Source organism: Peromyscus leucopus, chromosome 12 (assembly GCF_004664715.2).
Source record: "Peromyscus leucopus breed LL Stock chromosome 12, UCI_PerLeu_2.1, whole genome shotgun sequence".
Taxonomy (NCBI): Eukaryota; Metazoa; Chordata; class Mammalia; order Rodentia; family Cricetidae; genus Peromyscus; species Peromyscus leucopus.
In genome coordinates this window covers 67883-95347 of record NC_051073.1, presented here as the reverse complement: position 1 = coordinate 95347, position 27465 = coordinate 67883, and the positions used below count along the sequence as shown (strand labels likewise).

The 27465-nt window shown below is 38.6% G+C and overlaps 1 pseudogene; it reads left to right on the top strand.

Moving 5' to 3' along the window:
* Window positions 1-22881, top strand: part of LOC114685660 — a 41282-nt pseudogene extending 18401 nt beyond the window's left edge.
* Window positions 22882-27465: the final 4584 nt, after the last annotated feature.

Sequence of the window (27465 nt, the reverse complement as noted above, 5' to 3'; positions counted from 1 at the left end):
AGTTACAAACAGAAGCAACTGGTTTTCAGAGTCTGTAGTCCTGTAAGTCTTGATTAACAAGATTCCTCCACCAGGGAGTTATTCATCTGGTTGGTCGATACCTGACTTATTAATTGCTATCTGTTGTATTTATGTCATGGCCTGTGACATCCTGGGACAACCAGATAAAAAGTACCTTCAGATAAAAATTACCTCAGTGTGAAGCCACAGAACAAGCATTTCCTTTTTTTGTCATAAAATCTCTTTTAATTGTTAATATTGTGGGTAACTTTTCATTTAAGGGAGAGGGGAATCATTCTTCTCCACATTGTGTAATGGCTGTGCAAGCTAGCCACGTTGTGTCCAGGAGGAAGAATGGGAAATGCCTATGGAGTGCAGGAAGATAGCAGAGTTAGCTATTGGAGCCAAGGCAAGTGCTATTGAAATGCTTATCTCTGTAGATTTGGAAAAGTCTGGGTCTGAAGTGGAAGGCATGACCAAGAACCATTGTGCTGTGTCTTTAAGCACAGTGTAACCCTAAGGGAGTTTCTCTTGTCAACCAGGCCTCACTAGCCAATCAGGGCCTCCAGTCTGATCTGCCAGTCAGAAGTGTGCAGGGCTCTTACTGGGACTAGGACACAGGCTTGACTGTGGAGCAGAGTGGGCTTCAGTGTTTTTCTGTGCTGTTCTGCTCAGTGTTTTGAGTGCTTCTGCAGGGAGCTGAGTGGGGAGCATGGGCAATCTGGGATGCATGACATGGTGAACAAGGGGCTGTTGTTCCCATATGGGAAGAGCAGATGGTTAGCCTTGAGATGGTGTGGTGCTCCCCTCTGAGGTTGGGTGGGAGCTTGCAGCCAGATTTTGTGTCCTGTGAGGTCCTGTGTGGTCTTTGAAACTCCCTAGACCCAGGTGCCTGCCTCTGAATAACTTAATTCCACAAGCTGCCTCTGCACACAGCATTGTTAGCAGGGAACTGTGTGTCAAAACATCTTTGTAGTCCAGGTAAACATGCTTTTGGTACATCCATGGAAGCAGGTCACCAAATTCAGAGAGACCTAGTTTCTCTAGCATCTTCTAGAAGTTCTGCACTTCACATTTAACATTTAGGTGAAAGATCTATTTGTGTTTAATTTCTTGAAAGTTGTAAATGGCATCTCTTATGTTGGGTAGCACTCTACTTCTTGTGAAATAGAAGAATAGAATTGGTGATACAAAGGATTTCCAAATGCTTAGGCAATACTCTCACAAAGCATAATTTAGCTGAGGGAGGACTGCCTCTAAATACCCAAAAGGTAAATATATGCTAACCAGGCCTATTAGAGATTAGGATGCTAGAATACACATTTGTTCACCAGGATTGTCCAGACATTTGGCTCCAAACTATTTCAAAGAAGCCACCCCTGTTTTACAACCAGCCACTAGGCCCATCCCCATATCGAAGAACAGGCCTCTTAACAAACTGCTCAAGGGGCATTACAGGGTCACAAGCAACATTCAGGCCTGGTGTGCCATAAAGGTTCAATTTTCTTCTTGAGAAAAGCTAAGTACTGATAGATGGGCAATATGACATCAGGTGACAGCTATTTGAAAAGGAAAACATTGTTGTGTTGCGGGCTGGCCTGACCAACAACTTTTCCTTTAGGCTCTCACACAAGGAGAAGGAATGTGCTTGGCAGAGCCAGAGATGGCCTAGGATCTAGGCCTTGGGAGTTATCCCCCAAGGGCTTGATATTTTGATAATAAAAAACAGCTCTTTCTCTAAAACCAGGAATATGTTTGTGAGATGGTAATGATTTGGGCTCAGGGCCTTTGTGCAGGGGTTGTTTTAGATCCTGAGAACCTAATTCTTCCTACCACATGGGCCTATGGTTATCAGTCCCAATGCCACGGTGGGCTTAGTCAGTAATGTTTTTGAGAAACCCTGTGATCCACTTATGCAACAGTGTTAGATCAGCCTGCTGAATTTGTCCTATTGTATGACACTTTCTGCTGACTTAAGAGAAGTTCTCCATTTCTTTCCATTTGCCCCCTGGAATGTATATAATATGCTAATCATTTTAAAATGCTTTCTTGGCATGAGACATAGCTTGTGCAAGACCTCCCCAACCCAGCTTTTATATTTTCTACTTTATACTTTTCCTATCTTTTTCATCCCCTGGGCTCCTCCACCTCAGGATTCTGTCACTGAAGAAGGTCCTACTGTTTCATGTCACTGGTGTACTTAAATTATTCTGGGTATATCTTTGCTATGCATGTCTCACATCTGCCTGAGTGGCTAGACTTGCAGACTTCTGTAGTGGGTAGCCATTCCAGCTTTGGTCTGGAAGTTCCAACCACTACAGACTTCTGTCCCTATTAAAATTGTTCAAAGTGTAGCCTGGAGCCTGAACCTAAAAGATACAAAGATGGCAGTGTATGTGGAATGCACAATCTATTCTAGGGTGGCTCTTCTTTGAGCATTAGCCAGAGATTATTAAGATCAACTCACATGAGTCTATTTAATGGGTAATAGGGATTTATTAAGATATAAATTGAGGTAATACACTCATGAATACAGAACAGAGTAGACAGCTGAAGTCATCCTCTGCTCTGACCAGGAGTGAATCCACCTCACAGGGGGAAGGGACTTGTGACTCTTCTCCTTTTCCTTTTAAGAGGTCACATACAATGGTAAGAAGCACCAACTCCTTCAGGCCTTATAGCCCAAGGTCATGGGCAGAGCAAATACCACTACATTTCCCCTTTTTGTCTAAATAAGAAGGTTCTAAACTTAATGAAAACTATATACAATAAGAATGATTATCAAGTATTGTTCAGGAAAAACAAAGGGTGATAACATAACCAACAAGAACAACATCAAATAAGAAAGACATGCTAAATGTCCATGTCATAGTTAAATAGAAAATTACTGAGATTACTTCAATAGACAGAGATAACTGACAGCCTGGACAGTCACCTAATGTTCCTTTGTAAAGTTGGGTCATCTGTCATTAGCTCACAGGGCTAGTCTCTCCGTCATTTTTTTTTTTTCAGTGTCCTGTAGAATGTCTGGCAGTTTTCTCTGTGAAGCAGGAACCTGAAGGACCATCTTGTCAAGCAAAGTTCAGTGAGAATCCTTCCATGGGTCTTGCATGTCCAGTCGATCAAGCAGACCAGGCAAAAACAGTTTCTTGCCCGAATGGCTATCTTTTCCAAGGTGAAGATAAACTCCATATGGAGTGTCTTTGATGCCCATCATCCTCTCCAAAGTAAATCCAGTGCTGTCAGGAGCAGACATGTCTCACTGACCAGAAAGTCTAAATTTTTAAAACATTTTAAATGCCATATTCTGTAGGTCTTTGAAGTGTTTAAAGACTACCTACTATCTGAAATATATCTATGTATACCTAGAAGACTTAACTAACATGGCTATAAATATGATTATCATAGATGACTAATTATTAATCTATTTCTTAATTATCTATTACAATTTTAAATGAGTTAGATAAACATAATACCTCAAACAAGAATAGAAATATATATATATATAGTATAACAAAATTAACTTCATGTTTGTATCAATAAACTAAAATTTGTACCAATGTAAAACATTTTAAACATCAACTAAAATCTATACCAATGTAAAACATTTTAAACAAGTTGTTCTTTAAAAGTAGGTTTATTAATCTACCCTTTTATCTTATCTCTATATCCTATATATATCATATCCCTTTTTCTATTTTAGAAAGAGATCCCATTTATAATCAACCTGTTTTAATTAAAAATAATGTTTTTTTTTCTGTCTCTCACCAGAGGGCTCTTCTGATTTGGTACACAAGAATCTTTACCATTTTTTAAAGCAATATGTCTGGTTTAGAGGGGAGTGAGCAATTCACCTCTAAGCAGTTGTTATTTGAATTTGGCATAGCATCTCTTACTATTCCTGCTGGAGAGGGGCGCTGTATCTTACGGGGATGCAAAGAAAATTTTAGGCTTATGGGGTAGTCCGTGAGGCTGTATTGTGTGAACCAGTTGCCTTGAAACTGTTTTGGATGTTAGATAATTTGGGCCATGGTGTCATCAGAGACCTTTCAAGGGGTCTTGGCTGGTGAAACCTGATGTATCTTAATCTGGAACAGTTTGCACACATTATTTCCAACAGTTTTTACACAAAACATTGTAATTTACACAAAATTGGCACAGGGTAGGGCTATATGACATTCCCTACAGGAGGACCTTCCATTGATAGCTTTTGACTAGCTTGAAGTTATTGTAGGTAGATACTGTGAAGGCAAATTTTTCTCTTATCTTTTTTTTGTAGGGGTATGGTAAAGAAACAGTCTTTTAAGTCAATAACTATAATAGGCCATTCTTTAGGTAACAGAGAGGGCAAGGGCATCCCATTCTGTTGGAAGCCCATAGGCTAAATTCCTTTATGGCTCTCAGACCTGTCAGCATTCTCCATTTACCAACTTTCTTTTTCATAACAAATATAGGAGAATTCCAAGGGCTGGTAAATTCTTCAATGTGTTGAACATTTAACTGCTCCTGAACCAACTGTTCTAAAGCTTGTAGTTTCTCCTGTGTCATAGGCCATTGTCCAACCCAAACAAGTTTACCAGTTAGCCATTTTAAAGGTAGGGCCATTGGTACTTCTGAGAGTTCAACAGCAGTTGTGCTCTGTTTATATACAGCCTGAATGGTAGGTGGCTTTTTTTTTTATTTTTTATTTTTTTATAGTATCTTATAATACTATTCTCAGAAACACGAATTAGTCTGCATTCCACTTCTGAGATTGGAGGAATGCTAATCTGGGTATTTCATTGCTGTAAAAGATCTCAGCCCCAAAGATTCAGCCTTACTCTTTGTCCTTCTGGTCCTATCCATTCAACCCACCTAGAACTTTGTTTTACTTGAGATATGGTTCTAATCACTAGAAGTTGGACATGTTACCTCTTGAAGAGGCCAATTCAGATGCCATGATTTTGGTGTAATTATAGTCACATCCACAACTATATCACCAGTCCTTCCAGGACAATGTTGTTAATTCCCGCTCTAAGCTTTGGTCTTTGCCCATTTATGGAAGTCTGCCAAAATATTCATTTTATAGTGTGTAGCTAGAGTTTTCCTGCCTGGCCCACCGTCAGGACAAATCTCTCTCACCCGCCAGTCCCACAGCTGCTCAGACCCAACCAAGTAAACACAGAGACTTATATTGCTTACAAACTGTATGGCCATGGCAGGCTTCTTGCTAACTGTTCTTATATCTTAAATTAACCCATTTCTATAAATCTATACCTTGCAACGTGGCTCGTGGCTTACTGGCATCTTACATGCGGCTTGTCATGGTGGCGGCTGGCAGTGTCTCTGCTCAGCCTTCCACTTCCAGAATTATTTCTCCTCTTTGTCCTGCCTATACTTCCTCCTGCCTGACTACAGGCCAATCAGTGTTTTATTTACTAACCAATCAGAGTAACACATTTGCCATACAGAACATCCCACAGCAATAGTGTTTTTTTGGGTGGGATTTTTGACCCATCTATCAAAGTTGTTCTATCATCCAGTGCAGTATCGTTCTTTATATTAGGCACCAGGTTATTTAATTGTCTTAAAGTGATTAGAAATGTTTGAACCACGTTTGATTTGGGTGCCTGTGCGAGGCACCCTGAGGTGTTTCCCACTGGTAAAGGGTTGCCTCATATGTCTCTTGTTGATCTGCATTCTTGGTCCAATGTCAGTGTTTATCCTATCTTCTGCATAATCTAGAAGGTTGGGGTCTCCTGTTTGGGTTATTTCTAGAAGAATCATTGCTTCTAGGAGCATCCTGTATACAATTTCTTCTTATATAACCTGGTGTACCACAGTTAAAACATTTGTTACCTCAATGCCTCCTTCCACCTCTGGAAATCACCTTTCCTATCCAAGCCTCATTACCATAGTTAAGAGACTTAACACTGTTTATATGTTCAATCCATTCTTCCAAAAGTGCTGACTTAACCTTTAAAGGTGTAAGTATGCTTTTGCATTCTGTATTAGCATTATCAAAAGCCAAAGATTGAGTTAATACTTGTCTTAATTGTGGATCTGATATTGACTCATTTACAGCCATGGTCAGCCTTTGTAAAAAAAAAATCAGTGAACATTTTTGGACCCTTGGAAAACCACTGTATATAGCTCAGTTGTTTTCCCTGGTTCTGGGATTGTTTTCCCCAAGCATTTAAAGCTGCTGTATGACATAGGGATAATGTATGCTCATCAAAGGTAGCTTTTACATTTATATCAGGAAAACAGCCCTCACCAAGAATTGAATCTTGGGAAATCTCAAAACTTCAAATTTTTCCTTGTGGCTCAAAGGCTTTAGTGTAGCTAGAGTTTTCCTGCCTTGCCCACAGTCAGGGCAAATCTTTGTCACCCGCTAGTCCTACAGCCACTCAGAACCAACCAAGTAAATACAGAGACTTTTATTGCTTACAAATTGTATGGCTGTGGTAGGCTTCTTACTAACTGTTCTTATAGCTTAAATTAATCCATTTCCATAAATCCATACCTTGTCACGTGGCTCGTGGCTTACCGGCATTTTCACATGCTGCTTGTCATGGCGATGGCTGGCAGTGTCTCCTTCTGCCTTCTTTTCTCCTCTCTGTTAGTCCTGCCTATACTTCCTGCCTAGCCACTGGCCAATCAGTATTTTATTTATTGATCAATCAGTGTAATTTGACATACAAATCATCCCACAGCATTTCCCCTTTTCTTTTCTTTTTCTTTTTTTTAAAAAAGGAAGGATTTAACCTTAACATAGTAAAATTACATATAATTTGGGAATTTGGGCGTAGCGTCTCTTACTCCTTTCTGCTGGAGGGGGGTGCTGTATCTTATGGGGACAGAAAGAAAATTTTAGGATTATGGAGTAGTCCATGAGGCTGTATTGTCTGAGCCAGTTGCCTTCAAACCTTTCTGGATGTTGGATCATCTGGGCCATGGTGTCATCGAGTCTTGGCTGGTCAAACCTGATGTATCTTAATATGGAACAAATCCATAACCTCTGGCTTTCTTTGGAAACAAAAGCAGAACCTCCTTTCCAAAGCAACATATTCTTACATCCAAATTTTGAAGTCAAGGTACCTTTAAAATATACATTTTGGCATCTCAACAGCTTTTGCAATCAAGTGTTTTTTTTTTTTTTTCAGTTACAAATATCAAAGAGAACATAATCCAGATTCTCTGTGTGGTAGCCATCTTTATGTGGCTTATTTTTTATATTACCTTGAGCCTATTGCTTTAAACTGCAACCTTCTAAGCCTGAAATGGCGCTGTGGCTGCTGGCTCCGCCCACTTTAGCTTCCCAACATGGTGGTGGTACGTTTTCCGAGAGCTCTGGGAGCCATCTTGGGTCTATGCTTTTATCCAAGCAGCAAGAGCTCAGAAACCTCTTTTGTTTTGTACTAGCAAAGGCTAAATCCATGACACAGCTTAATGTGCCACTTGCAGCAGCCTCATTCCCGCCATGTTGCAGGTCGAGTGAGTGCACATGCCAGAAACCCGCCATAGTAGCTCAAACACATAGGCTGCCGCTAACTTGAAAGAGACAACTAGGAACTGTTTTTAGCTCTGTTTTAGAATCTTTTTACTCAGGTTTTAGGTGGAAACTCTTGGCAACACGTTGGGCGCCATTTGTAGCTAGAGTTTTCCTGCCTTGCCCACAGTCAGGACAAATCTTTGTCACCCTGTAGTCCCACAGCCCCTCAGACCCAACCAAGTAAACACAGAGACTTATATTGCTTACAAACTGTATGGCTGTGGCACGCTTCTTGCTAACTGTTCTTATAGCTTAAATTAATCCATTTCCATAAATCTATACCTTGTCACGTGGCTTGTGGCTTACGGGCATCTTCACATGCTGCTTGTCATGGTGGTGGCTGGCAGTGACACCTTTCGCCTTCCTGTTCTTTCTTTTCTCCTCTCTGTTAGTCCTGCCTATACTTCCTGCCTAGCAACTGGCCAATCAGTGTTTTATTTATTGATCAATCAGAGTAATTTGACATACAGACCATCCCACAGCACTTTAGCTTCTTCTCTCAACCAGTTCTTCAATTGTAACTGCTGGCTATATTCTAACACAGCTGAGATGAAGTGATTCCAGTCATCTGGTATAATTCTATTTCTAGAAGATCACATATTTAACATCTGTTTTATGTATGTTGAATATATTCCATAGGTGACTACCACTTCCTTAATATTTTTTAAATCTCTTATATGAATAGGTTGCCAGATATATTCCATATATTCTTCAAGATGTGTATCATCTGGTGGCTTCTCATGTATGGTGACAGAATAAGCCATTTTATAAGAGCCACCTGGTGATGTTATTACTTGCATGGCTTTGCCTGTCTGCTTATTAGTTTCTTTATTATCTTTACTGAGGGACTTCTCCAGAGCTTGAAATCAATTAATTGCCACCTCTTGCAGTGTTTGAACCTCCTCTGTTGTAAAGGATTCTAGAGATTTCATGGAATCATAATTTTTTATGTTCATCAGAAACATATGATTCCAAAGACTATTTATCAATTAGCGATGAACTTTCCTCTTTAGAAATTATCTGAATGGCATTAAGGTTGCTCTAAAGACTTATTGTTTTATCCATTAAGTATTTATATTTATTATCAATAAAATTACATCTGATTGTCCAGTTATTTTTAATGGACTGAAGTTCTTGTGGTAAATTAGCAGATTACATAGAAATAATCCTTCTATTTAAGTCCTCATTACTGCTTTGTAAAGCCTGTATCAGTCTCATTAGTGTCTAATTTTTGATGTTATTATTAAGCCAATTTTTCTATAATATGAGATATATCACTTGCTAATTGCTATTATGGTGAACATTGTATACATCCCAGGTTGGTTGTATATTGTAAAATTTCATTCATAGTAGAAACAAAAGTTTTTAAATTCCTAGTGGTGAAATTGCCTGCCATTGTTTGAGAAATATTCAAAATTTGTAAAGAAAAATTTTATTTTTTATTTATCAATCGGTTTAATATGTAAATATTGAGTAATTTTACCTCAAATGAAATCCTTGATAGCTGGTCCTAACAGGTGTTCCAGATGTCCCAGTTCGTGCAATGGTTCTTGAGTGTAGTAGCGATGTTTGGCCAGCAGGTGTCACAGGTGTAGTGTACAAGGCAAGTCTGGTGTGAGCTGACTCATCTTCCTGAATGGGCTCTGTGAATCAAACACTAAATCGGGCAGCCCCTACCAGCTAGTACTGGGCAGAGCTGCCTGGATCACAACAGATGAGGCAATATACTGAACAATTAGAAGCACTTCTGGGACTTCTGCAGACAGCCTACAGGGCTGGCTGCATGAACTGCAGCCACTGTGCACAAAATGCTGGTGACAGCAGCAGCAGGAGTTTCAAAAGAAGGAGTTGGCAGCCGCTATGCTGAACAGTTTTAAAAGAAAAGGAACAGTCTGCTGGTAGTCTGTAACCAGGTGGGGGTCTGTGACTCAATCTGGCCACTACAAACCCAGAACTCAAAAGGCGCCTAGCATGGGCACCTTTCTCTCTGATGCAGTGCTCTATCCACCACAGATCACTTGTGCTTCTTGTAAGCTGCATGAGCCGCCTGGCCTATAGGCTCCCCGCACAGTCACACTGTATGCAGGCAGTCACCAGTCACCTGAGCAGAGGTATCTGAGTTCCTGGGTGGGGGTGGGGGGGTGGGGGGGTGGGGGGTGGTGTTGGACTGCATGCACACAGGCTCTGCAGGGTGGAGAAACTCACCAGCAGCCACCTGCATGAGTTAGGGTTTGGTCACATGAGTAGCCCTAGTGGGGCATGTGGGGCTCAGATCCATGTGGTTGGGACTGAGCAGCTTGGGGTGCTAGCAAGGCAGGCTTGCAGTGAGCACATGAGCCTCTCAGCATACCTGCCACCACTGCTGTGGAGGCTGTGTGCAGGAGCTACAGGGAGTGTGGGATCTTTTTTTCACATGGGGGCCACTTATTAAGATCAATCCATGTGAGTCTATTTAATGAGTAATAGGGATTTATTAAGATATAAATTGAGGACATACACTCACCAATACAGAATGGAGTAGGCCACTGAAGTCGTCCTCTGATCTGACTGGGAGCAAATCCACCTCACAGGTAGCAGGGAGAAGGGACTTGTGACCCTTCTCCCTTTCCTTTTAAGAGGTCATGTACAATGGCAAGAAGCACCACCTCCTTTGGGCCCTATAGCCCAAGGTCATGCATGGGTGGAGCAAAAACCACTACAAGATATGAATGCATGCTATCATTAAAGATATTTTTCTTTATTAATCTCTTAATTGTGTGGAGTGATTTTTTTCCCTGGGAAGGCATATTAATTTTAGAACAGCTATACTTCCAGCCTTTTAGAAAAATGTTTCAGAGACAAACTCTCTTATGTTGACACAGGTGGCCTTGGTCCCAGTCTGTTGCTCTGCAGGGCAATGGCCTTGCTGTCCTTTATATTGCACCTCTAAAATCTTAAATGATTGTACCACCTCAAGTGTTTCAAAATTATCCATTCTAGTCATGCAATTGAATGTCTATTTATCTTCAGTAAAAGGAAAAGGACTTGCTATGGAGCATGGTTTCTACCTTCAGACCAGAATAGAAAGAATAGTTCATTGTGCACACTGCAGAGGGAAACAGAGTAGATAATCAGCTGCTGGAGTCACCATTATGAAAAAGGACCTGATTGCAGCAGGAGTGATTTTGTAATTTCCCAGCATTTACTAATTGATGTCTTGTGAATGAAAACAGACCAGACTGGTTGATATACAATTTGGGAAGGTCATCTTGCACCAAAGAATATGGAATTTTCAATTAGGCAATTGAACTTTCCTATGCAAATATGCTCAATCCTGCTGGACACAGTTTTGTCAGCTCAGAGGTTTGAGAAAAAGGCCACTGACTATAACTCTGTGTGTGAGGTTACAGATCTCAGAAGCCAGTAAGTGCATATGGGAAAAATCAATCAGTCTCTTATTAATGACATTCCCTCTACTAGAGAAGGCCCTACTATTTTTCAAAGTCAATATAGCTAAGTTTTCTATCTTCAAAATACATTGTTTTTATCAGTTTAAAATGTCACTTATTGGTATTATTTTTTAATATTTTCTTTAAGTGTATTAACTGCTCTTATCTCTCTTATGGGCCATAAGAATATATCATAGAGATTCAGCTGTGTATTAAAGCTGAACTTTGACTGGCCAAGGGTCTGTCAAAAGGCAAAGGCATTTATTATGAATATTTGGTGTTACCCAGCCTTTAATATTTCAGCTGTCTTCTGCTATGAAATCCTTGCGTGCCCAGACTAATTGGTAAATAGTTCAGCTCCCCAGACCTGCTGAACCTACTAAGTTACTCACTGCCCTGCTGAGCTTAGGAGACAAGCTGGCAGGAGACACCTAGCTTTGTTTCCTGTGCTAATGAAGCTCAGACCATCCCTTTGCCTTGAGGAGGCCTAGTGGTTCTCCAGAGCACTTTGACTAAGAACAAAAGATGTTTTTACATATCAAGGTGAGAGATAAAACAACATTCCTGAGGAGGCAGGGAAGGAGAGGCCCAGGGAAAGAAAAGGCAGGTATGTTTTGTAGACAGGGACAGAACAGAGATGGAGAAAGAGGATACAGAGGACGAAGCTGAGGCTGAAAGCATAGGAGGTAGTCATTAACTGGACTATGAGCTAGGGAGCTGGACAGAACTGCAGTTATGGAGACAGGATTTTATCCCAGAGATATAAAGTAGATGGATATAGAGCTTGGTATGTCTCGAGTTGTTCCTGCCTTGAATACCTGGTAGAGCTATAGCTGAATTGATGTAATTTTGTGTTAGAGGAATAAAGTTAACAGACATAAGAACATAGTGTACATAGATTTTTTTCCCCTGATATCCCATGCTGGACATAGCAAAAGCCCCCTTGGACCCTGGGGAATCAATATATCTCTATTTGTTTCTGTTCTCTAATGTTTCTAGGTCATTAATAGTTTCATTCCTTTTGTCTCAAGTGATGTTGATTATTGATTTCTGTTTAGGGCAATGTCTGCTATATCTTAGGCTTGCCTCATGCTATGTAATTGAGAATTGCTTTGAAAACCTAATCCTGCTTCTGCTGACCAGTGCTGGAAAGACAGTCCTGAAATTCCTTCTAGACTGGGCCTTGGCAGCTCAGTAAGAAGAAAAAAGAGACCACTTAATGAATGTCCACCAATTTCTTTGGCTTTTATTGGAGGATATACAAATGAAGAGGTACCTATGCAAGAATTGAGTTTGCCAACCAACTTTGAAGTTGATGTAGTGATGGTGCATAAAGGGAGGGCCAGGAAGGTGAGTGAGAACTTTCTTGCTTCAACAGTAGTTGAGATTAGCAATATGGAGTCATGTAATCAATTTTAAATGATCCATAAATAAATTGACTGGCCATTTTTTGGGGTCCATAGACCAGAGCATTTTATAATCTGGATAAAGAACTGACTTTATCATGATACCAAATTATTGTAGTTACACTAATTCAGCCAATATAGAAGATCTGGGTAAAATGATGTGGCCCTGCCTAACAGGACTGTTATTTTCCTTGTTTAAGATATATCACCTCAGATTTAAAAAAAAAAAAAAAGATATAAATAATCCTTGGTTTGCTATCATACAAATCTCTAGTCTCTGGAACACATAGCCATAAATTGCTTCAACTTTTCAAAATAGGTCTTTGAGATTATGACTACATCATATCCATAGTCTCTTTCTTGCCTATGAGCCCTACCATAGACTGCTAATTCATGGCCCATTTTTCATTAGCAACAGTTACACAGTAACAACAGTTACTGTTTGAATGTGACCTGTGTTTGGCTGTAGTACTTTCCAGCTATGAAGCGAAGGGTTGGCTGCACTGGACAATCAGTATGTATTGTGATTTGTACAAAAAGGACTATGTGCCTTGGAAGAGGAACAGGAAGTGCTCTGGGAAAGTGGAAGCATTTCTACTAAAATACAAATTTCCCAGGTTAGGGCCCTGTTTGCCCCTGGGGTGAAAGGGAAGAGCTAGGGAGGCTTCTGCTGTCTGTGTCATTTTATCTCTGATCACCCAAGTAAGGGAGTTGTTCCTATCCTGAGTCCCAGTTGGGTGGCCTTAGCTAATGTGGGACCCTGGGAAGGCTTAGCACTTAGGAGTACCAGTGGTAGGTAGCTTGCAGGTTCTTTCCAGGATTCTCCTCTCACTCTGCTATAGGGAGCTATGAGGGAAAGCACAACCCATGCCATAGTGAGTGGCATAGTGAGAACAGACCAAGAGGAGCAATTCTGCTGAGCTGTCAGCTTCTGTGACTAGGATGTACAAGAGCCAGATTGTGGTTCCTTTGGTCCATGTGATGATCTGGGCATCTTCTCTAAGATTCCCTGAATGTGGATTCTGTCAGGAGAGGGAGGCTCTGCTGCCCTGACTATTTGAAGCTTTGATATTTGTAATATATGTGTCCACTGTGCACACACAGGCATTGCTTTTAGTGTGAAGTGTAAAGACAGATTGGAAAACTGAAGGTCTGGTTTCTAGAAATTCTGAACATTGCACTTTGCTTTCAGATTTTTCTTATAAATGTTAGAAATATTTAAAAATGGGTAGAAAGAAGTATTGGGGATCATTCTTCAGCAATATGTGATTAGAATGCTTTAAAATTTCTGATATCAGTCTCAATCTGATACAGAAAAGTTCAGTTCCAGGGGAGAAAAGAAGTTTCTGAGCTGCAGAGATATTTAAGATTTGCATGTTGTTGGGCATGTGGATAGGGCAGATACCACATTATATGCCTTAACCCATGTAGTAGGACATAGACATTAAATTATTCTTGTACACTGGTTTGTGATTGGGAATCAGTGGGGCTGAGTTTGCCTGAAACCACAAGGGGACATGAGAATTTGCAGGACCATCACATGAGATCACCTCCAATTGTCATGAGAGTGCTAGAGCTTGGGGCCTCTTTGTTTGGATGAAATATCAGTAGCTGGAGAGTCAGAAACATAACAGTTTAAGGGTCACTTTGAGTTAATCTTGTGGGAATTGTGAACTCTGTGTTAATTTCTATACATTTAGAAGTATAGGTAGTTGGGTAACATTGGTCAAGATCACACTTTTTCTGGGTCATGAGTTTCCTTTGGCCTTTTGTTTAAGTTGACTATTTTTTTGGCTTTTGTTCTTGACTCTTTCTATTTTCTTTATACTTTCACAACTATTGTACATATTCTTGATTGTTGTAACTTTATGGTAAACATAGAAGTCAAATTGTGTCAATATGAATATTATTTTTTCATAATCCTCTTGAATATTCTGAGTGTTTTCATGTTGCATGTAGCCTTGGAATCAGGAATTCTGTTATAAATTTTGAGTATTCTTTTGGATTGTATTCAATTCATGCTGCTAATCTACCATACACAATATTTTAATATTGATGCATCATGTTCCATGGGTCATTTATTTATCTCTTTGTTTATTTACATTTTGTTGTTGTTAATCTGTGAAAGACTTTTACTTTATTGAATAACATGTACTATGGGGCTCGGCAGGTGGCACAATATGTATTCTTCCTGAGTTCATATCCCAATATCCAAGTTGGGAGGCTCATAACCACCTGCTACTCCAGATCCTTTGGATCTGATATCCTCTTTTCTTGTATGTCACCTGTATACACATGGAAGATGTATTCCCTCACACAAACATATACAAAATGTAAGGATAATCTTGTTTTCAAAAGTTCTTGTGACTCATAAAGCAATTAGAGGAAAACAAGTTGCATTAGGTGTATAATACAAGTCATATATTGTTTCTTTAAAAATCTATTGTCTTGGGCCTGAGAGATTGCTCAGAGGTTAAGAGCACTGACTCTTCTTCCAGAGGTCCTGAGTTCAATTCCCGCAACCACATGGTGGCTCACAACCATCTGTAATGAGATCTGGTGCCCTCTTCTGGCATGCAGTCATACATACGTGCTCTATACAAAATAAATAAATAAATCTTTAAAAAAAAAATCCATTGTCTTGCATTTGATTTGGAAAAGCTTTCATTTTCTCACTCTGATCAGATTTACAGATAGTCATCAATCATAGGAAACAAAATGGTGCCTAAGTGACCCTAACAAATATCCTTTTCTTTATTATAAGAGAATGAGATCCTTTTAGTAATCAAAACTATTTTCTACAAAGTTTAAACATCAGAAAGCTTCAAGTGAATCTCTCCAGTTTTGGTGGAATAGCTCTCCTTGCCCAATTCATTTTTTGTTACTGGCAAAGGACAGAATCAGAATGCACAGAATGAGTACTGGCCAGTGATTTCTTGTGGTTTAATTTTGATTAGAATCTTGTCATTCTTGTTTAAGGGACCATGATCTATATTTTTAGGTATGTCTTTTTGTCTTGTTTGGTCAGTGGTGCCATCTATGTTGTTGATTTTATTGATTATCTAAATTTTTTGTTGTTTCTCAGGAAAATGATGGCTGTTCACTGAAGACAAATTGCTAAACAGTCTTATTAAATAAGAAACATGGAGCCAGAAATTGGGGTTAAAGCCTGAGATTAGTGGAATAGGAAAAGTGATAGCTAACCTCACATCATTAACTCTGCAGCTTCCAAAGAGAGCTACTTCCTGTATACTCACACCTATATGCCTTTCTGTTCTGCTCTCTCATTGGCTCTCTCAGTTCAGCTACATTACTTCCTCTTCTGCCCAGCTCTGTCACTTCCTGTCTATCTGTACAGACCTTCAGACCTCTATGGTTAGTGTTGTCACCATGCCTGATTCTGTTCCCCCGATGTAGCCTTGAACTCACAGAGGTTCAGACAGATCCCTGCCTGCCAAATGATAGGATTAAAGGCATATGCTACCATTGCCTGACTTCGGTGTTTACTTATAGTGGCTATCGTGGCTGACTTATTTCTCTGATCCTCATATAAATTTTATTGGGAGACATATGTATATATATATATATATATATATATATATATATATATATATATATATATATATATATATATAAATATTAGGGGACACAATACATCACCACAGTTCACCTTTTTTATTTTTTTTCAGAAAATTTACTATATTATGTTATGGGTTTCTTGAGTTTATGTTGGTTTGGGAAGTTTTTGTGAGAAACAGTTTTAGTTTTCTCTTCTTGATCTTAGAGGCTCATTTTGTAGATGTAACCAACCATCTTATTAAATAAGAAACACAGAATCAATGCAAAGAAGAAAGCCAAGAGATCAGAGCTAAGAGCCTTACTGCCTGCTGCAGCTAGCCTCTTCAGCCAAGAGACCTCTCTGAAAGAGACCTACTTCCTGTCTGTTTGTCTTTATATAGACTTTCTGTTCTGCCTTCTCATTGATTGTAAAATCAACCACATGACTGCCTCTTCACTGTCTGTTGTACAGCCCTCCAGGTCTTCTATGGTATTGAGATTAAAGGCGTGTGTCTCCAATGCTGGCTGTATCCTTGAACACACAGAGATCTACCTAGCTCTGCCTACCAAGTGCTGGGATTAAAGGCCTGCACCACCACCACCCAGCTTTCCTATGGCTTGCTAATAGCTCTGACCCCTGGACAACTTTATTTATTAACATACAAATAACATTTTAGTACAAAATAAAATATCACCATATCACTTCTCATTTTTTGATGTATCTATGTTTTCCAGTTGTTGCTCTCTTCCTGTTTGGGTTTTTACTGCTTAAATGATTGATATGGTTAATATATAGGTTTTGTGTTTTTAAAATCTTCTCATATATTATTGTCTCTGTCTTAATTAGCCTCAGATGTCAACATGATAGAGCCTAGAGTCATTTGAGGGAACATTAATTGAGGCTTTGCTCAGATCAGAATTGCTAGTTATTATGTTTGTGAGAATTGTGTTGATTGAAGATTGATGTGGGAAGACTCTTCCACTAAGGTTTCAATACCCTAAGCAAGTGGGCCTGAGATGGATAAGAGATCTAGCTTAGGATAAGACAGTGACCATTGTATATTGAAAATACTTAATTTGTTTCTTGATTTTATAAGATATGACAGTCAAGAGATTGTCTTGAGTGTCAGAAGAGACCTTGGACATTTGCACTGTTTGAGTTGTTACAGATTATGAGGATCATTGAACTTAGACTAAATGCATTTGTATTTTTTATTTTTATTTGTATCTATTCTTATCTCATACAATGCATCTTGGCTGCAGCTTTCCCTTCCTCCACTCCTTCCAGTCTCCTCCCCAAATTCCCATTTCCCCAGATCCACTGCTATTCTGTTTCCCTTCAGAAAAGAGCGGGCCTCCCAAGGATATCAGCCAAACACATCATAACAAGGTGCAATAAGACTAGGCACAAACCCTCATATCAAGGCTAGACAAGGTAACCCAATAGGAGGAAAAGGGTTCCAAGAACAGGCAAAAGAGTCAAAAGATACCACAACTCCTACAGTTAGTTCCCACAAATACCCCAAGCTAAACAACCATAGCATGTATGCAGAAGACCTGAAATAGAGCCATGCAGGCTCTATGATTGCCACTTGAGTTTCTCTGAGCCCCTATGAGCCCTGCTTAGTTGATTCTGTGGGCCATGTTTACCTGATTTCCTCAACCCCTCTGGATCCTCCAGTCTTCAACCTCCCCCTTCCACAGGATCCTAGAGCTCAAGCTAAAGTTTGGGTAGGGATCTCTGTATGTGCTCCCATCATCTGCTGGAAGAAGCTTCTCTGATGACAACTGGGCTAGGGACCAATCTATGATTATAGCAGAATATAGTTATGAATCATTTCATTAATTTTTTTCTTGGTCAGTTGTATTTGGTTCTACCCTAGTTCTCTGAGCCATCCAAGTTCAGTGTCAGGCATGGGCTTTCTCTTACAGCTTGGACTTCAAGTTAGACTAGTCATTGGTTGATCTCCTGCTCCATGTTGATTATTTTGAGCAACATTTACATTGCTATTGTTTTCATCTGCTCATTTGTAACTGTTTAAACATGCAGTGAGTGCCTTTAGTAAAATCTTATTGATGTTACAGTTTAAATTAGGGCCCTTCAAGTTTCTGGAAGATAAATACAAAACTGGAGTGAATATATAACTCTTTGTAGGAACTTTAGTAAAAACCTCTGAGTTTTTTTTTTTTTTAATTTTTTTTGTTTGACTGATTTTTGTATGGGAGGCATGGTCTTAATATGTACTTCTGGCTATCCTGGACCTGATTGCATAGACTAGGCTGGCATTTAACTCAGAGACAGATTTATGTGCCTCTGCCTTCTGAGTATTGAGATTAAAGGTATGAGTCAATACATCCAGTTTGTCCATCTTATTTTTATTTTTTGTAGTTAGTAGTTTTACATATAATTTATCTCATGTATACTTTATTTTTTTCTCCCCTCCCCCTCATGTATACTTTATACTGTTACTTCTCTCTCTCTGTTAATAGTCATTTTTCTTGCAAGGTGATATCCTATTCAAAGGGTACAGAAATGATAGAGGTGGCCCTCCTATTCAGTTTCCTTTTAAAGCAACTTGGTGATTACATTATAATGTCCATGTCATGGAATAAATGTGGGGGACACCAGAATGATATGACTATACTGTCAAAGAAGTATACATTTACAGTGTTGTCAGTACCATGCATTTTGTTTTATAAATGTATGACATATTTTAGGATGCAGTGATCTATAATGATGTGCATGTTGACTTCACTTGGGAAGAGTGGACTTTGCTGGATCCTTCCCAGAAGAATCTCTACAAAGATGTGATGCTGGAGACCTATAGGAACCTCACTACTATAGGTAAGACTGAATTTTCCTTCAGGTTTTAAAATAAGGGGACAATTGTTCTTGGTTATTGATGCTCTTCTGTAATTTAATTGAGAAAGAAGGAGGAGGAGATAAATAAATCAGTTATGCTTCTGAAGTTCACTGAAGATTGTAAATTAAAATTTTGCATAATTTTCAATAATATAACATAAAACTTTCTGGTACTACATTTTAGGATATAATTGGGAAGACCATAATACTGAAGAACATTGTCATAATATTGAAGAACATTGTCAAAGTTCTAGAAGACATGAAAGGTAATTTTCTTGTGCAAGATGATACAAATGTGCCTCTAAAGAAATTCTAATATTTCCTGAAACTTTTAAACAAAAGCAACTGTGTAGATAAGGACAGCTTAAAGTTAATTGATGATTATTAAATTCTCACAAAGCCATATACCTCAGTTTCAGGTAGGTGAATTGCATCTGCAAGGCATTCTTTTAAGAAAGAAGAAAAGAAAAAATGCCTTTAACAGATATCACCATTTGAATCATAGTGCCATGAGAGCTATGCTGTAGAACTGTCACTCCATTTATTTCATGCTACTCATATTACAAAAGGTATACATATTGAAGAGGTGATAAGTATATCTTCAAAACTTTCTAATAAGCAAATAGTCCATAGTAAAGCTAGTGTACCTCTTATATTTTTTGCAACTGTGCTAAATTTAGTGAGATCAGGGGCAGTTAAGAGTCAAGAGTCAAGGGGCAATTGTTGTGGACTAACCCTAATCCCTATATCACAAGTCCATGAGGAACAAAAGTCAAACTGTGAGAATTCAGTGTGGAAACCTTTTATTTGTTATTTTTCCTTTACTAGGTATATCATATGTTATTCTGGACACAAGCCCTATGAGCATAAGGATATGAAAAGACATAACAACCCCTCTCTCTGAACCATTAGAAGATATGTAGCAGTCCTCACATTGAGTATTCTTGTTGAATTTGATTCAAGTATACAAGTAATTGGTTTTTCCAGCTTCATTGTTAATGTATCAACAAACTCACATTGCAGAAGAGTCCTATGAGTACTAGGACTGTGTAAATACTTTTGTTTGTCCTAGTTCACTTAGCAAATGTAGTATGACTCAAAGTACAAGATAATTTATAGATATAATAAGGGTGATAAATCTCTGAGTTTTTCCAGTTCTCTTCAAATATGTGAAAAGTCTCATATAGAAAAAAGATGCTATAAATGTGAACCATGTAATAAAGGATTTTACCATCATAAGTATCTTCAAAGAGGCAAAACAATCCTTAATGAAGAACAACACAAGTGTAAACACAGTGATAAAACCTTAAGATCTGATTCCTCTTTATAATTGGACCAAATTGTAAAATTAATTTATACAGCTATAAACATTCAACAGTGTATTAGATGTGGTAAAATGTTTACATATGCCAATTATCCTTGCAGGCATGAAAGAAGTCAAGCTGAAGAGAAACCTTCTGCATATACTCAATGCGTTAAAGCCTTTGCATATGACACTCATCTTCAATGGAAAGAAAGAACACATACTGGAGAGAAACCTTATGAATGTAATCAGTGTGGTAAAGCCTTTGCAAGTCACAGTTATTTCCAAATACATAAAAGAATACATACTGGAGAGAAACCCTATGAATGTGATCAGTGTGATAAAGCCTTTGCACGTCACAATAATCTTTTAATGCATAAAAGAACTCATACTGGAGACAAACCCTATGAATGTGATCAGTGTGGTAAAGCCTTTGCACGTCACAATAATCTTCTAATGCATAAAAGAACACATACTGGAGACAAACCCTATGAATGTAATCAGTGTGGTAAAGCGTTTGCATTTCACACTTCTCTTCAACGGCATGAAAGAACACATACTGGAGAGAAGCCATATGAATGTAATCAATGTGGTAAAGCCTTTGCACAACCCAGTAATCTTCAAATGCATAAAAGAACACATACTGGAGAGAAACCCTATCAATGTAATCAATGTGGTAAAGCCTTTTCACATCTTGGTCATCTTCAAAGGCATGGAAGAACACATACTGGAGAGAAACCCTATGAGTGTAATCAGTGTGGTAAAGCCTTTGCACATCTCAATACTCTTCAAATGCATAAAAGTGCACATGCTGGAGAGAAACCCTATGAATGTAATCAGTGTGGTAAAGCCTTTGCACAGCACAGTCAACTTCTAATGCATCAAAGAACACACACTGGAGAGAAACCCTATGAATGTAATCATTGTGGTAAAGCCTATGCACATCTTAGTACTCTTCAAATGCATCAAAGATCACATACTGGAGAGAAACCTTATGAATGTAATCAGTGTGGTAAAGCTTTTGCAAGTCACAGTTATTTCCGAATACACATAAGAACACATACTGGAGAGAAACCCTATGAATGTTATCAATGTGGTAAAGCCTTTGCATTTCACAAAAGTCTTCAGCGGCATGAAAGAACACATACTGGAGAGAAACCCTATGAATGCAATCAATGTGGTAAAGCCTTTGCAGATCTTAGTACTCTTCAAAGGCATGAAAGAACACATAGTGGAGAGAAACCCTATGAATGTAATCAGTGTGGTAAGGCCTTTGCACGTTGCAGTCATCTTCAAATGCATCAAAGAACACATACTGGAGAGAAACCCTATGAATGTAATCAGTGTGGTAAAGCCTTTGCACAGCACAGTCATCTTCAAATGCATCAAAGGACACATAATGGAGAGAAACCCTATGAATGTAATCAGTGTGGTAAAGCTTTTGCATGTATCAGTAGTATTCAAAGTCATGTGAAAAAATTACACTGCAGAGAAACCATTTAAATATAGTCAATGTGATAAAGTTTTGCACTTTATATAAGAGTAATAATTCTTGTGTGCAATCAGTCTGTTAAAGCCTTTGCATATTGCAATAGTCTTTGAGTACCTGAAAAAAGTATTTGGTAAGATCTTTAGTCAACACACATTCAGTTACACAAGTGTATTTATTCTGGAGAAGAAATTTTTACAGTGTCAACAACTTGTTCAAGTATTATGATGTCTGTCTATTTTGTTTGCACCTTCAAACTCATGGAGAAAAAAGCCCTATGAATTTAAATGAGAAGATAACCCTTTGGGAAATTCATATTTACCTTCAATTACATGAAACAGCTAGTTCAAGTGTAAAACTTTATGGATGTGTATTAGTGCCTTTTCTCTGTTGTGATATAATGTCTATGCCAACTTATAAAATAGTTTAATTTGGCCCTTTATTTCAGAGGGATATAAGATCACCATGAAAGTGGTATGATAACAAGTGTCAGACATGGCAGCTAAAGCAGGAGTCTAGGATTTCACATCCTTAACCTGCAACATGAAGCAGAGAGTGAGAACTGGAAATGGTGTGTGGATGCAAATTCTCAAAGCCTACCCCAAGTGATATATTTCCTCCAGCAAGGCCGCATTTAACCCATTTCCTAAATCTTTCCAAGTGATAACACCAACTGAGAAGGATTGATTTCTCTAACTTCAATCTTACATGTTTGCTTTCTGTTACATGAACCAATTCATGATGAAGAAAAACTCTGTAAGTAATTCTTTATATGCCTCAACACCTGTGTAACAGGGATGAATGCTTACAAGAGAAAAACTGTCATGAGTGAAAATTTGTTTTTTTAGATTAATTTTAATTATAATTATGTGATGTTAGTGTTTGTGTGGGTATGTGTGCTACAGAATGCAGAAATATGAAGTAGGAATTCAGCTGACTATGGCAAAGCTATTAGCTGGAAGATTCAAGGATTTTTCCAGAGAAATCCAAGACTCAAGGAGTATTGGTATTATTTGGTTTTTGAATATATCAGCTGTTTTCTTCTATGAATGTGAACTATTATAGATTTCCCAATTGATTCTTTTTTCTAAGAACTTCTAAACAGTGTGGATTGATCATTCTTTGGGCATATACAATTAAGATATTTGGATGACAGTCACACAGGTAAGGCTTCCTTCTTCTAGGCTTTTTGTTTCTCTTTTTTAGTATTAGAATCAAATATCTCCTCTAGCTATCATCCAAGGCCAGGGCCAGCTCTGGACAAAAGCAGTTTTATCTGACATACCTCTCAAACAGCCAAGGACAAATGACAGGCAGAATAAGCATTCCAGACCACCTGCTAGTCTCCTGAATTAAGGTAAATATCCATATTGTAGCTAGAGTTTTCCTGCCTTGCCCACAGTCAGGACAAATCTTTGTCACCCACCAGTCCCAAGCCGCTCAGACACGACCAAGTAAACACAGAGACTTATATTGCTTACAAACTGTATGGCCATGGCAGGCTTCTTGCTAACTGTTCTTATATCTTAAATTAACCCATTTTTATAAATCTATACCTTGCCACGTGGCTGGTGGCTTACCGGCGTCTTTACATGCTGCTTGACCTGGCGGTGGCTGCAGTGTCTCTCTTCCTTCTTCCTGTTTCCCCAATTCTCCTCTCTCTTTGTCCCACCTATACTTCCTGTCTAGTCACTGGCCATCAGTGTTTTATTTTTATAGAGTGATATCCACAGAACCATATGGAGACACCACCTAGGCCAGGTGGATGTTAGGTACATAGCTTTGTTTCTTGCTCAATTAAGCTCAGATCCTCCTTTCCTACACAGCCTTAGTGGTATCTCTAGACTTCCCTTTTGACATTTAATTTAGAAGAAAAGGGCTTTTTGCACACCAGGTACATCAAGCTGTGACACAGCTGCCTAGATGCCCCTGCCCTGCCAGCAAATGGTACAGCTGAGTTATACTGAGACAGACAGAGCCCTAAAGAAATACAGGCAGTTTTATCTTACTTATGATTTATACTAACATTGTAAACTCCTAACATTTTTTCCTAGCCACTTGTAAGATTATAGTTTGAAGACATAAATTCCCTTTTCAGTATCTCTCAACTGATTTCAGCCTTCAGTTGACCCCACCTCCTTTAATCACTCTCCTTTGTGTTGTAAATGAAACTGTCAATCACTGTTCTTTGGGTGAATCCATTCACCTCCTCTTTTGACTCCTGGAAGCTGGATTGTGCATGGGAAAAGACTTACTGCTTGTAAGTGTTTGCTGATTTCTTAGACAAAGTATTAATTTTGTTGGATGGCTGTTATTGATGTCATTCAGGTCTACAGTGTAAAAGAAACAAATGGGATAGAAAGAAATGAAAAGTCAGTTTCATAGAGAAAAACAGAAGTAGATGGTTTCAGATGGCAGTCCAGTGCTGAAACAGAGGCAGGAATTTTCAGGGAGTTTAATCATTAAAGGGAAGGCTCTTGCTCTGTATTGGAAGCTGAGAAAGATTCCCCAAGGATAAGAATCCATCCAGCTGAGCCTTCAATTTATGGAAGGAGTAGGCAAAGTGGTTCCTAGTCCCAGGAGGCTTCATATAAAGCCTGCTAAAAATATGGTCCATGTGTGGCAGGATCCATCACAATTTAGAAGCCTAATTCAAGGGGATAATTCATGATGTAGTGGTTCTGGAAACAAGAAAAATACAAATTTTAAAGTCATTGCATCCCTCCTCTGTGATTTCAGTTCATCACTGTTGCACCCATCTATGTTTGGCAGAGTCAGAGTCCCAGTGAGGAGACAGAGTTTATTGCAAGAAGCTGCGAAGATAAATTCTAAGTTGTATTTAGAGACCTCAAGGTTGAGATACCTAAACTATGTGAAATCTGCCACAGAGAGCTGCATATAGGGAGTGGACATAACCTAGAGAAAGATGTATGAAAAGTTGCAGGGATAGGGCCATCTAAACTCTTTGAAACTGAAGCCCCATGTGTCTGACACAGAACTTCTACTGGATTTGATGGTTGCCCTGCTGGGTTTCAATCTTGCCTTGGTCCAATCTTCCCTCATTATATCCCATTCCTCTCTTTTGGAATGTCAATTTGTATTCTGTGCCATTGTGTGTTGGAAAGATGTAACTTGTTTTCTGGTTTTACAAGATATCACAGTCAAGCAATTGTCTTGAGCGTCAGAAGAGACTTTGGAAATTTGAACTGTGTAGGGGTTGTTGCAGACTATGAGGATCATTAAAATTAGGCTTAATGCATTTTCATCATGGGATGACCCTGAACCTATAGTGATCTGGGTCAGAATGAAGTTGATTAGATGAAAAGCTTCCAGATGGGATGATGTATTTGAACACTTGTCTCTCCTTGGCAGTTTTCTTGTGGTGCTTTGGGAAACCTTTTGTAGGAGGAGCCTTTCTTGATGAAATTCCTCACTAGGGATAAGATATGCTTGTATATAGCCTCTACCCATTTTCTGTTAATTGTATCTACTTTTTTTTTTGTTGTTGTCGAAACTGATTAACCAGCTTCCGTCTCATTCTGTTATGCCCTCTCCACCATTACAATTTTACATTACATAATATAAAATTGAAGCAATTGCTATTCAATTCTAAGACATTTTGCTAGCCTGTATTTTCCTTTTTAAATTTTATTGTTTTTCTTTCTTTCTTCCTTCCTTTTTTTTTTCTTCCTTCCTTCCTTCCTTCCTTCCTTCCTTCCTTTCTTTCTTTCTTTCTTTTAACAGGGTTTTTCTGTGTAGCTTTGGAGCCTGTCCTGAAACTCACTCTATAGACCAGGCTAACCTCAAACTCACAGAGATCCACTTGCCTTTGCCTCCTGAGTGCTAGGATTAAAGGTATGTGCCACCAATGCCCAGCTATTTTCTTTTTTGAAGACAAGGTTTGTCTTCATAGCTCTGGCTGTCCAGAAAGTACCTCTGTATACCAGGCTGGCATCAAAATCAGAAGTCCAAATGATTCTGTGTTCTGAGTACTAGGATTGAAGGTGGGCCACACATGCTTGGCTGTTTTTTTTTATTTGTCTGTTTGTTTGGTTTTTATTGTTTGTTTGTTGGTTTATTATTGGCTGATAGACCTAGAATGGAGTTTTTTATATATGTCAACCATATGCCATTATGCTGAGCTTCACCCATATCTTGAATTTTGAAATTTGGCAAAGGGTAGCATTCTCTTTCCCAGGATGGCAGCATTCATGACATTAATACTGTTTGAGCCTTTGAGTCATTGGATTGCAGGTGTGTGACATTCTTCCTACCTATTGTGTTTGTTTTTAATTCTTTTGAATGAATATGATTCATTTGCCTCTATACATGAATATTCCCCACATGTGTGCCTAGTCCTCACAGTAGTTAGAAGATGGCCTCAGATCCCATGGACTTGGAGTAATTGACAGTTGTGATCCCCCATGTAATTACTAGCAATTGAATCTACCTATCTGCAAGACCAGCAAGAGCTCTTAACTGCTGAGCCATGTCTCCTGTTCTATGTAATTTCTATGATTAACATTTACATTGCTAATGTTTTCCTCTGTCAATTTGTTACTATTTAAACACACATTGCCTTTATTGAGATCTTTTTCATGTTACAGTTTTAGGACATTTCAAGTTTCTAGAAGATGAATATAGAACTGGAGTAAAGGCATAAGTCTTTGTAGGAACTTCAGTAAAAAAAAAATCTTTTATTTCTTTCTACCTTTTTTGTTTGTTTGATTGATTTTTGTGGGGGAGACAGGGTCCTATTAATACATAACTATGCTTCCTGAAGCTCACTACATAGACCAGGCTGGCATCCAACTCAATTAAATTCATCTGCCTCTGCCTCCTGAGTGCTGGGATTAAAGTCATGAGCCAGTACACCCAGCTTACCCATCTCTTTTCTAGTTAGTAATTGTTCATACAACTTCTCTGATTTATTCTCAGTACCATTGATCTTGCTTTTCTTTCTTTATGTTTGTTAATTGATGTTTCTCTTTCAAGGTTACATATATTCAAAGGGCCAAGAAATGACACATGGGAACCTCCTATTCAGTTTACTTCTAAAATTACTTGGTGATTACATTAGAACTTCTGTGTCATGGAATAAGTGTGTCTAGCACCAGAATTATATGAATATATTGTCAAAGAAGTATACACCTACATGCTGTTAGCATCACACTTTCTACTGTACACATGTATGGGATATTTTAGAATGCATTGACCTATGAAGATGTGCATGTTGACTTCACTCAGGAAGAGTAGGCTTTGCTTGATCCTTCCCATGAAGAGTCTCTACAAAGATGTGATGCTGGACACCTACAGGAACCTCATGCTATAGGTAAGACTGAAATTTCCCTCATAATTTAAAAGAGGAGGACAACTGTTCCTTGGTTATTGATGCTCTTCTGTAACTTCAATTGAGGAAGAGGAAGAATGATGTGAATAAATCAGTCATGAATCTAAGATTCACTGAAGATAGTAACTTAAATATCGCACAACATGTCCAATATTAAATCATGCATTTTCTGGTTCTATATTTCTGGCTACAGTGGAAGACTATAATATTGAAGAACATTGTCAAATTTCTAGAAGACTTGAAAGGTAATTTTCATGTGTACATGGATACAAATGTGCCTCTGAAGAAATTTTAATGTGTCCTGGAAAAGTTAAAGAAAAGCAACAGTGTAAATAATCACAACTTAATGTGTATTGATGACTATTAAATTCCCCCAAAATCATGTGCCTTAATGTCAGGTGGCTGATATGTGTTTACAAGGCATTCCTCTAAGAAAGAAAACAAGAAAACAATGCCTTTACAGATATCATCATTTGAATCACAGCTACATGAGAGCTATGCTGTAGAACTGACAATCTGTTTAGTTTCATACCA